Source organism: Otolemur garnettii, unplaced genomic scaffold, assembly GCF_000181295.1.
Source record: "Otolemur garnettii isolate 467f Iridium unplaced genomic scaffold, OtoGar3 scaffold00013, whole genome shotgun sequence".
In the NCBI taxonomy this organism is placed as follows: Eukaryota; Metazoa; Chordata; class Mammalia; order Primates; family Galagidae; genus Otolemur; species Otolemur garnettii.
Window position 1 is genome coordinate 11560609 of NW_003852408.1, and position 10137 is coordinate 11570745.

The following is a 10137-nucleotide window of genomic DNA, read 5'->3' on the forward strand; positions in this document are numbered from 1 at the left end:
CAGTGGTGGCATCTGTTAATTCACAACATCTCTCAGGAAGGTAGAAAGGAAAACTAATTGCAGCCCACTGCTTTTTATACCATGTTCTGTGGCCTCCCCTCCAACTTCTCAGTTGGTTTCTTTCCTGGACTCTGGAGAGATAGATGCAGGGTTAGGTTGTCAAGGAAAGATGCTGGCTAGAATACGCATGACCAACACAAATGAGATGTACTAACATAGGAGCCTCAAGTGTCCAGGAAAACTTGGTTGTACAAATTGAGTGTGCTGAAATATACGTGGTCTACCCTTTTAGACAAATTGAAGACTGGAGTATTGAGGTTGGGGTATCAGGAGCCTATGTTAGATACCGGAGATCATACTGATCTCTAGAATTCAGAGGAGTTAAAGAAGGTGGAGAGATCTGGGGGCTAAACTGAAATTGCTGAATTTAAAAAGCCAGATCATAAATGGTTAATATGAAGCCTGGATAAGTGGGGGCCTCCAGATACAGAGGCAATGAGACAGAAATCCAGTGAGAGGTCTGAGGTATTAATCGTGCATGGGGTTTGAAACCTACAGGCATGGAAGGATAGTGGCAGCACGTTTTTTATCCAGCTCCCCCAACTACAGGCAGGAGTGTAGAGGCACCTGCCTCACACTGCCAGATTGAAAACACCGTGGGGGGGAGTCTCTCCTTCAGCTCAGAGAGAAACAGACTCCTATCCTCTCTCTCCTCCTCACACTAAGCCTTGTGGGCGTCTGTCTTCATAGTTATATTAGCCCATTAATCATATGACCTGGTAGGAACCAAAGGGTTTTCATTGCAATTCATGACTTTACAAGGATTTCTGTAAAAGGACAATTGACACAGCATTCTTTGCTGTATCAAATGAGTTCACATGAAGCTAGACTATTTTTCTCTTCTTTATGATCTACTTTTCTCCTATAAAAGTAAATTGAAGTAGTTCTAAACGTCCTTTTTTTCATTCTTTATAGTCCAATTCAGTAACATAGTTTTCCTTTCTGCCTTCCTGAGAGACGTTGTGAATTAATAGTTTAAAATTTTACATGTAAGTTGAGATCATGCTGTTTTAAGCTCATGGCCTCCGTAAAACAAACGTCAATCTAAATTTTCTGAACTTTACCCTTTCATTTCTTCCCTGAGCTGTTCTCTCTCTCAGATGGGGTCTTCTATAGCCGCCTCACCTGATCACTGCTTTACATATTTTTAAATACAATGAGTGGAAGTTTCTGATTGGATGTTAATTTCTAGCTATGGTGAGAACAGGTCTGTATTGTCCTAACTTCTCTCCTTGACCACCCCAGCCATGTGACATTGGAGATGACTAATCTGGTCTCACCTTGCATTGGGCAAGTGCCAAAATACAGCCTGACTGGTGCTAATGAACCCAATATTTTAGGGCTTCCTGACAGGAGAGTTCTTTATTCTGTGACTACTGCCTCTCGTAGAGCCATCTTGGGAGTGTGTAGCATGGGTCATAAGAAGGACAGGGCAAAGGAGCATGGTCACACAACTCCCAAATCTCATCATTAAGAGAAAAGAGATTCAAAATCCCACACACCATTGATCGGTGGTCAGAAATATCATATTTTCAAGAAAGACCTGAGCAGTACTCTGGTAGCTATGGTTCCATATTAATTTATTGCTTTTCATTGCTTATTCCATTCTTGTTTATGTTCATTTTCTTCATTGGTTTACTGTGCTCAATTTCACCCTTTATTTTCCACATTGTTGTTGTTAATGGCGTAATTGATGAAGTATGCTCCACTAAAGTAATGTGCATTTTTTATAGCTGTCTTCCCTAGGCACAGTAAAAACCTTAAACTGCCTTGAAATTAACTGTAATATATTTGCATCTGTATAATTTTTATTTTAGCATCTGGAAACCATTTAGCCAGTTATTTATTTGAAAACTGGTCTTAGAGCAGTAAGAGGCCACAGGCTGGAGCTGTGTCTATACGGAGCTACTGAAGAATCATTCCCTGCCTAGAAACTGTGACTGAATCCAGGCAGAAGGCTAAACCAATGGAAAGGGGATATTCCTTTATAAGCCAGAACCTTCACTGATTGGAGAAAGATAAGAACCACCATTGTCTTCACCTGAAGTTTCATTTTAGACCCACCCAGAATTAGCATGTGGACAGAAAACTCATAAATCCCTTTCTGCTTTTGATAATTACATTTACCTCACTCTTTATGTGGGTCCTGAGAGGGAGTACTTCCTCCTACTTAGGGAAACAAACAAATCTGAGCATACTTAATTTGCTATCAAAGGCATATGTGATATATGTCCTATAACATGAATGTTAAGAGATTGATTACAAAGGGGAATTGATCGACAAAGGTTGATAATGTGAGATGGTGATTGAAAATTTGGAGAAAATATTAGGAATACACTGAGCTTGAGTTTTTAAAAAGCAAGAAATACATGTCAAATACATGTGTTCCTTTCAAAAGGCAATTGCTGACATTTCAAAATAAAGTTACGAGGTCAAACGTCTCTTAGCATCTCACCTGGCACACAGTTGTCTTCAATAAATGTCTTCCACCTCCCCTCTTCCTCATCCCTTCTTTCTTTACCCCCCTTTTTTTTCTCACTTACACCTTTAGTTTTTACTTATGTATTTTAGATAGTCCTATTTTATAGCATATTTTCATAATTAGTGAAAAAATTATTTGGTACACAAAAGAGTTACTTGCACTGTTGTCCAGAAATGTCATGGATGTTTGTGCTGAGGAAAGTTTTTAGGGTACAGTAATCCCTTGTAACCTTTTACACTCAGGCAGACCCTTTATAAAAGAGTACAATATCACGTTCCAAGTTTTTTAAAAATCTGCAAAACTGGGAAAGGTTTCAACAATGGGCTTATGAAAACTCCGGAAGGGTTGAAACCCAAGCACTGGATGAGACATTAATCCAGGCTCTATCTTCTTATTGCTGAAGAAACTGAGGTGAAGAAAGGGGAACATTTTTATCCCAGCTACTACATTCTCCCTTCTGGCTCCATGCCTCTGAAGTCCCTGGAACTTAAGACCAGAATCTCTAGGTCAATAGATATTATGTATTGTGGCCTAGCACTGTACCAGGCCACAATAGTTACTCAATAAAGTGTTAACTCCTTGTACAGAGTTAGATCCAGACTCTAAAGTGATCCTCAGTTACACTCATTTCTTGGTATTTGTGACCTGTGTGATTCTCTCCTCTATTGATCATGGGCTGGACCTGTGATTACCTCTAACAAACAGAATTCAGTAAAGGTGACGGGATTCACTTCTTTCATAGGTTGTGTGTGGTTTGGACTTCCACTTCCCTAGCCAATGCCCTTCCTCGGGGGCTTTGAGGAAGAAAGCCACTGTATTCTAAACTGCTATGTGGATAAGTCCACAAGATGCGAAATCAAGGGCAAGCCATGTGTCAACAGCCAGCAAGGCACCAAGGCTGTCAATACAACCGATTTAAGGAACTGAATCCTGCCCACGGCGGGAAGAACATCGACCCTCTCCGGCTGAGACCCCAGACCTGAGCAACACCGTGATTGTAGTCTTGTGAGAGAATCTTAAGCCAGAGGACCCCTTTGTCTATAGTCCTGGACCTCTAAAGTAATAAATGTGTATTGCTTTAAGCTGCTAAATTTTGTGGTAATTTGCTATATAGCAATATATAAATAATACACAGATTTCTGCATCTCTTCCCCATAGGAGACTAATCCTGGTTACTAAGCCAGTGTTGCTTCTGAAACCACCTGAGAATTGTTCCTCAATTCCTTCTAAGTCTTCACCCTCTGCCATCGCTCTGAATGATGATCCTCACTGCTCTACCATCTGCGTTTCTTGCTGATCTGTCTGTGTCTTTCCCCTGAAGCCCCAGCACCAAGGAAGGGCCTCAGACTTCTTCTCTCCTGCCACTGTACCACCTTAAGAAGATGGGACTTTTCGTAACCATTTGTTAGAATATGTGTCTGACCTTGCTGGAAGAGAAACCCCAGCTACTGATCTCTATATAAAAGACTGTTACTCAGATCTTTTCTGTCCACAACTGATTAAGCCATTAATCCAAATCCCTATCTGTATAATAATGAGTTGGTGGCTGTTTCCAAACTCTTGTCCACAGATCTGACCTAGATCTTTTTCAGGTGCATTTACACTCCCGATCTGGCCCACAGTGCTATACAACTGAGTGAATGTATTATCACCAGTGCCTGTGATATCACTGAATCAAAGGCTTGGAAACAAAGCTAACCCTAGACTTCAGATTTTTTATTTTATCCTTAGTTAACTGATCTTCCTATGATCTTTAGCTTCTTCCCACAAAAGATGAAAAGACTACAGACCATCTGGCCCAGACAAAATAAAGATAATCAATGATAACTTTTAAGTATATTCACAAAGGTTTCTGGTTTTTCATTTCTGTTGGGGATGGAGGAAGTGGACGGATGCTTAAGTGGCAGGTCACATACAGAAACTTATTTATTATGGCAATATATTCTCAAGAAAGGCTATGAAACTTTTTTAGAGTAAATTCCCTTCTATCTAGGATATTCAGGGTTATTGTACTTAAAGGCAGAAAATGGCTCAAATATCTTCAAGAATCCAGAACAAATGCTTCTTACCTAGGAGGAATTTAACAAATTTAAAGAAAAAAAAAATCTAACCTTGCCTTATAAATGAGCCATTAACAGAAATGGAAACTACAAAAATAAAGTCCAAGAGACTGCACAATTGGTATTTAGGTATAGAATAAAATCTATTATCTGTCAAGTTGGAAAATAATATTTGAAATTCTACCTTAATATGTCTTACTTAAAGGATTTAAGTTGATATATCTACCTAACTCAAAACATAGGGCTACTTCCCCAAATAAGTTAAACATTTAAAAACATAATTTTAAACAGTGAAGAGATTAGGATAAAGTTATGTCTACCTTTTACTGGAAGATGATTAGTTTTGACAAGTCTGCCTCAGATGAGATCACAACTATGTTATTTAACCACACATGTGTGTGAACATTGATTTCATCCATCATAATGTGATTGCTTTAGATGTTGGACAATTTTAATGGCCGTTTTTCAAGGGATCAGTGATATTAATAGTTAGTAAGTCGTGCATGTTTGACAAATATCAAGCATTGTGATAATTGTTCTCTAGTAATTATCTCATTTAATCTTTATAGCAACACCATTACATAGGAACTATGATTCTTCCCATGGAAAAGATAAGAAAATCAAGACACAGAAAGGTTAAGAAACCTGCCCAAAATCACATATGTTTTTTTTCTTGAGACAGTCTCACTCAGTCAACTTGGGGTTAAGTGCTATGGTGTCATAACTCACACCAACCTCAAAATCTTGGGTTAAAGTGATTCCCTTGCCTAAGCCTCTCAAATAACTGTGACTACAGGCACTTGCCACAACACTGGGCTAGCTTGTCTATTTTTAGTAAAGATGGGGTCTTGCTTTGCTCAGGCTGGTCTCAAACACCTGACCTCAGGCTATCCACTAGCCTAGGCCTCTCAGAGTGGTAGGATTAGGGGCACAAGCCACCACACCTGGGCTCAAAGGCATATTCTAATAATTGTTAAGATCAGACCTTCGGAGGGTAGAAGAATGAATGAGGTATGGATCCCACTCTCAGAGAGCCTGCAGGTTACCATTACAACTTGTTTATAGCATTATTAGTGAAATTATAGAAAGGAAAACAAATCCCACAATTATTTAAAAGCTGAGATTCCCTTTCCACATGAACCACTATGTAGTTCATTGAGCAGACACTGGCAGTGCCTTGAATGTACAACAGCCCAGCCCCTCTCTAAAGTGCCCAGGACTCATCACATGAGGGTGGGGAGGGGATTCCAGGGAGTTCATGCTCCCTGGGGAAGCATTCAGCTAAAAACTGTTGTAGCTAGAGTATAAAGTTCAAGATTCTTCACCCCTCAGAGGAAATTTCTGTGGTGCAATGCAATGTCTTCTAGAGTTCCTCAGCAAGGCAATAACTTGCTTGATTATATATTGTGTATTGACTCTTGTTTCCAAGCCTCATTCCCATCAAAGTGCTTTGTGGACTATCCTAATAAGCTACATGCATTCAAATCTTGATTCAGTCTCAATTTGGGGGAAACTCAACAATGGACAACTTGTGAATTACTGTTACTTCAAAAACATGGAAATTCAGCACCCTGCTCCACTTCTCAGTATTTCTCTTATGAAAAACAACACTTTGCTCTAAACTGGTGGGTTTGAAAATCATGTTTACATAAAGTTCATGAAATCATTTTATAATGAAGAAAGTAAAATGCAATGGGGAATTCTTGATAGAAGAGAAAATCAAAATATCTTTAGTGCATTTATTAAGCTAAAAATCCTATTCTGTGGAAGCCTCCACCTGCTATCGGGAGGAAGGGCTGTGAGGGCTAATGTATCAAGCCATGACTTCAAGCTCCTGAGAAGTTCTTCCTCAAATGCATTCAACAGAGATACTGTGTAAGAAGAATCAGATACGAAAGGAGCAGGATCCGGCCAATGGGCCAAAGAGTGGAGGCAGCTTGGCAGAGTGAAAAGTCCCAAATAGAAGTCAACAGGGTTCTAAGCCTCCTGGGCCCCTAAAAAAGCTGCATACTCTGAAAGCCAATTCATTTCTCACAGCCTTATTTTCCCACAAAATGTCTACAAAATGGTGTTTGATTAGGTTTATTTATTAAATTATTTTTATCATGGAATAATACTACTTCCACGTTAGTAGCAGCCGGAGAACTGAGGGGAAGGCGGCATGGATTACCAAGGGTCACAGGAATCTTGATTTATCATCTTCTTGATTGTGCTGATGGTTTCACCGGTGTGCAGAGATTGTCAAAACTTACCAAATTGTACATTTTACATGCTGGGTAATTTTGCCTCAAAAAAAAATAGAAAAAGAAAAGGGACTTTTCACTGGAAATTTTTCTAAGAGTTTATAATGATAAATTCTCCTTTTTTTTTTTTCTAATATTGTAGTGACTAGTCTGCTTGTAGGAGATGATTATTTCAGTATTGTGAAATGTCTGAGTTATTCAGGAGTTGGTTCAGACTTTCCTTTTTCTTCTCTACACTCTCTTATCTGGTATCATCAATCATTATAATTTTGAATTCTATCTATATGTAAATGACTCCTAAGTGTACTCAGTTTGTACTCAGGCTAGAACCCACATTTGAGTCCAGACTTACAAACACAATTGCCTGTTAAGCTCAGGCATTTGGATGTTTCATAGATGATTCAAATGTAGCCTGTCCCAAACTACTCTCGATATTCCATCCCTCACCTCCTCCTATCATCTTTTTCTCTCTTATGAATGGTATCATCAAATACTTCCTCAATTAGGAAAACTTTCTGTCATCTTCTAAAAATTCAGATCAGATAACTTCTCTTCCCAGCTAGCATCCCACTACTGATTGTGCATATAATGAGATCCAACTATGTTTTATAGTTTGAAAAACTCTATAGCAGGAATTCTCAAAGATGAATCTGTGATCTCTAGGGGGTCGATGAATCTGTGATCTCAGGGCTTAGTTTTGTGGAAACTATTTTTATAGTACTACTAAAATGTCACTTGTCTTTTTTGGCCTGCTAACATTCACATGCCTGGTGCAAAGACAGTGCTAAGTAAAACTGTTGGTAGCTAGTACGTAACAAGGCTGAAGGATCATTCTACACTACTAACATGCTAGCAGTATTGCATTTTTCTCTACTATACATTAGTAGATAAAAAAGGAAGGAGGATATCCCACGAGAATATCGGATGAAGCACTTAAATGAGGAATTTTTTAAATTATGACTCTTGAATACATCTTTTTAAATATTCTATGTGATAATAAACACCTGTGCAATTGTTTGAGTTGCAAGCTGAGCGAGCCAACTTTTTTCAGGGAACATCATTTTTATTTGAAAGAATGACTGACAAAATATGTTTATTCAAATTTGAATGAGTCTGTCACTTCAAGGAAAACAATTGATAGTATGTGTGACTGATATTAAATTCAAACTTTCAAACAACCATTGAAATTTTAGAAAACTTTCATCCACTCTTATAAGCCTGTCAGCTTCCCAATACTTCATAACTTTTTTGAAACCATGAGTTGAATGCTTTTTTATTTGATAATATATACTAAACCGTCCCAACTTTTTGAGGATCAATATTATTCAGTGAGCGTGTCTTTTCTAAATGCCTAATGTATTATTTTCAAAATCATCCTTAGGTAAATGACCTATTCAATGCTCAAGGTAGACCAATGTCATTAATGTAAAAGACTATGAAATACACGTTGATACAACTTCAAATACCACTTTGCAACTAACCTTTAAGAAAACACTATTTGTTAAGTTTTAGTGTAGTATCAAAGAAGATTGTTCACAATTCTATAAGGATCCATTATGATAGTCCTCCTCACTTTCCAATTACGTATCTGTGTGAAGGTAGATTTTCTTCACATATTTCAACCAAAATCACATCCATCATGTCTTAACAGTTTGAATGCAATAGCATCCATTGGATGCAAATATCATCTATGGGCAAGTAATTGAGAAGAGTCTCAAAAAGGAAGAAAAATATCAGTCTTCTCTTTCATTTATTTTTCTTTCAGAAAATGTGATTCATCTTTACAAATCTACTTTCTTTTACATTGAAATGATTACTAGTTTCCTGTGACTATTTAACAAATTACTACAAACTTAGTAGCGTAAAACAATAGAAATTTATTTTTTCCCAGTGCTAAAGGCCAACATTCTAAAATCAAGATGTTGAGGTCAGTTCCTTCGGAGGAATAACGTGTTTTTCTGGCTTCGGACAGGTGATCCTTGGTGATTGTGGCTGTAGACACAACATTGCCAGGTCTGCTTATTCCTGTGGTTTTTGCCCCTGTTTCTCTGTGTCCGCTTGCCCTTCTCTTCTCTACTGAGGAGGTGTCACTGGATTTAGAGTCCACCTTGGTCTAGCACAATCTCAACTCAAGATCTTTAGCCTTATCACATCTGCAAAGACTCTTTCTCCAAAAACCATTCCAAAAACTTTTATAGGTTCTGGATATTAGGTCCTAGACGTGCCATTTGGAGGGATCACCATTCAACTTGCTATGATATGTAATGGGTTTATTAGTATTTTTAAATAAAGTAATAAATACATAATGTCTTTTAAACTCACCATTTAAAGGTAAGTAGCCAAAGTATTAATAAATATATGTATAATTCACATAAGAACACTCCATGGGATCTTTTTCTAAGAGAGTCAGAAAGTGCTAAGACAGCAAGTTTGAGAACTGCTGCTCAGCCTGCTGTGCTCCCTCTCCAGACTTCCTCCTCCATCCACATTCACTCTTCTTCTGCTTCCTGGGATTCTCAAGTCCTGAAACACCCCAAACTTCCCCACCTTTAGTGCTTCCAGAACCTGTGGTTGTGTTTGAATCTCTGCAATATCAATGACATTAACTCTCCTGTTCTTGACTAGTGAATGAGAAGGATAATCTAAATTATTCTGAAAGAAATTATTATTCAGCTTTTGAACCAAGAGTTATATTATATTTTTCAGGTCTCAATTGAAATATCTTCTCTGGAAAGAGTCACAAATCAAAGACTCCCCCTCATTCTACCCCATAGCATCATGAATTTTTCACCAGTTTCATCAATATTTTTGTTATATTTAGTCTATTTTCACTGTAAAGCATCGCCATCTATTATTCTCTGTACACTGTGAGCTTTATGAAGACTCATTACCTGTTTTAGTTAATATTATGTGTACTCAGTTGAGTTTGGAGTAGTCAGCTAACAAATTTGGTTTTAATGAATGAATAAATAAGTTGTCTCTGAGTTAAATACATATTTTCTCTCTATAAAGGTACATATAAATATCAAAATGTGGCTTTACTAACACAAAGTAAATTATAATCCAAGTCGATCAACAGCTGCCTTTTCCCCCCCTGGATTCATATTGATCAAATTTCCATTTTAGTATAAAAGATTTCTAGCTTAATTTTCCTTAATGGCCCCAAAGTATTACCCAGTGTGGGTGTGCCATCTCATAAGTTACTGTCCCACATATGGACACCAGTCTTTTTTAAAAAATATTTTGCTATTATAAATACCATCCCTTTAAAAAATATTTTGCTAGGTCATGG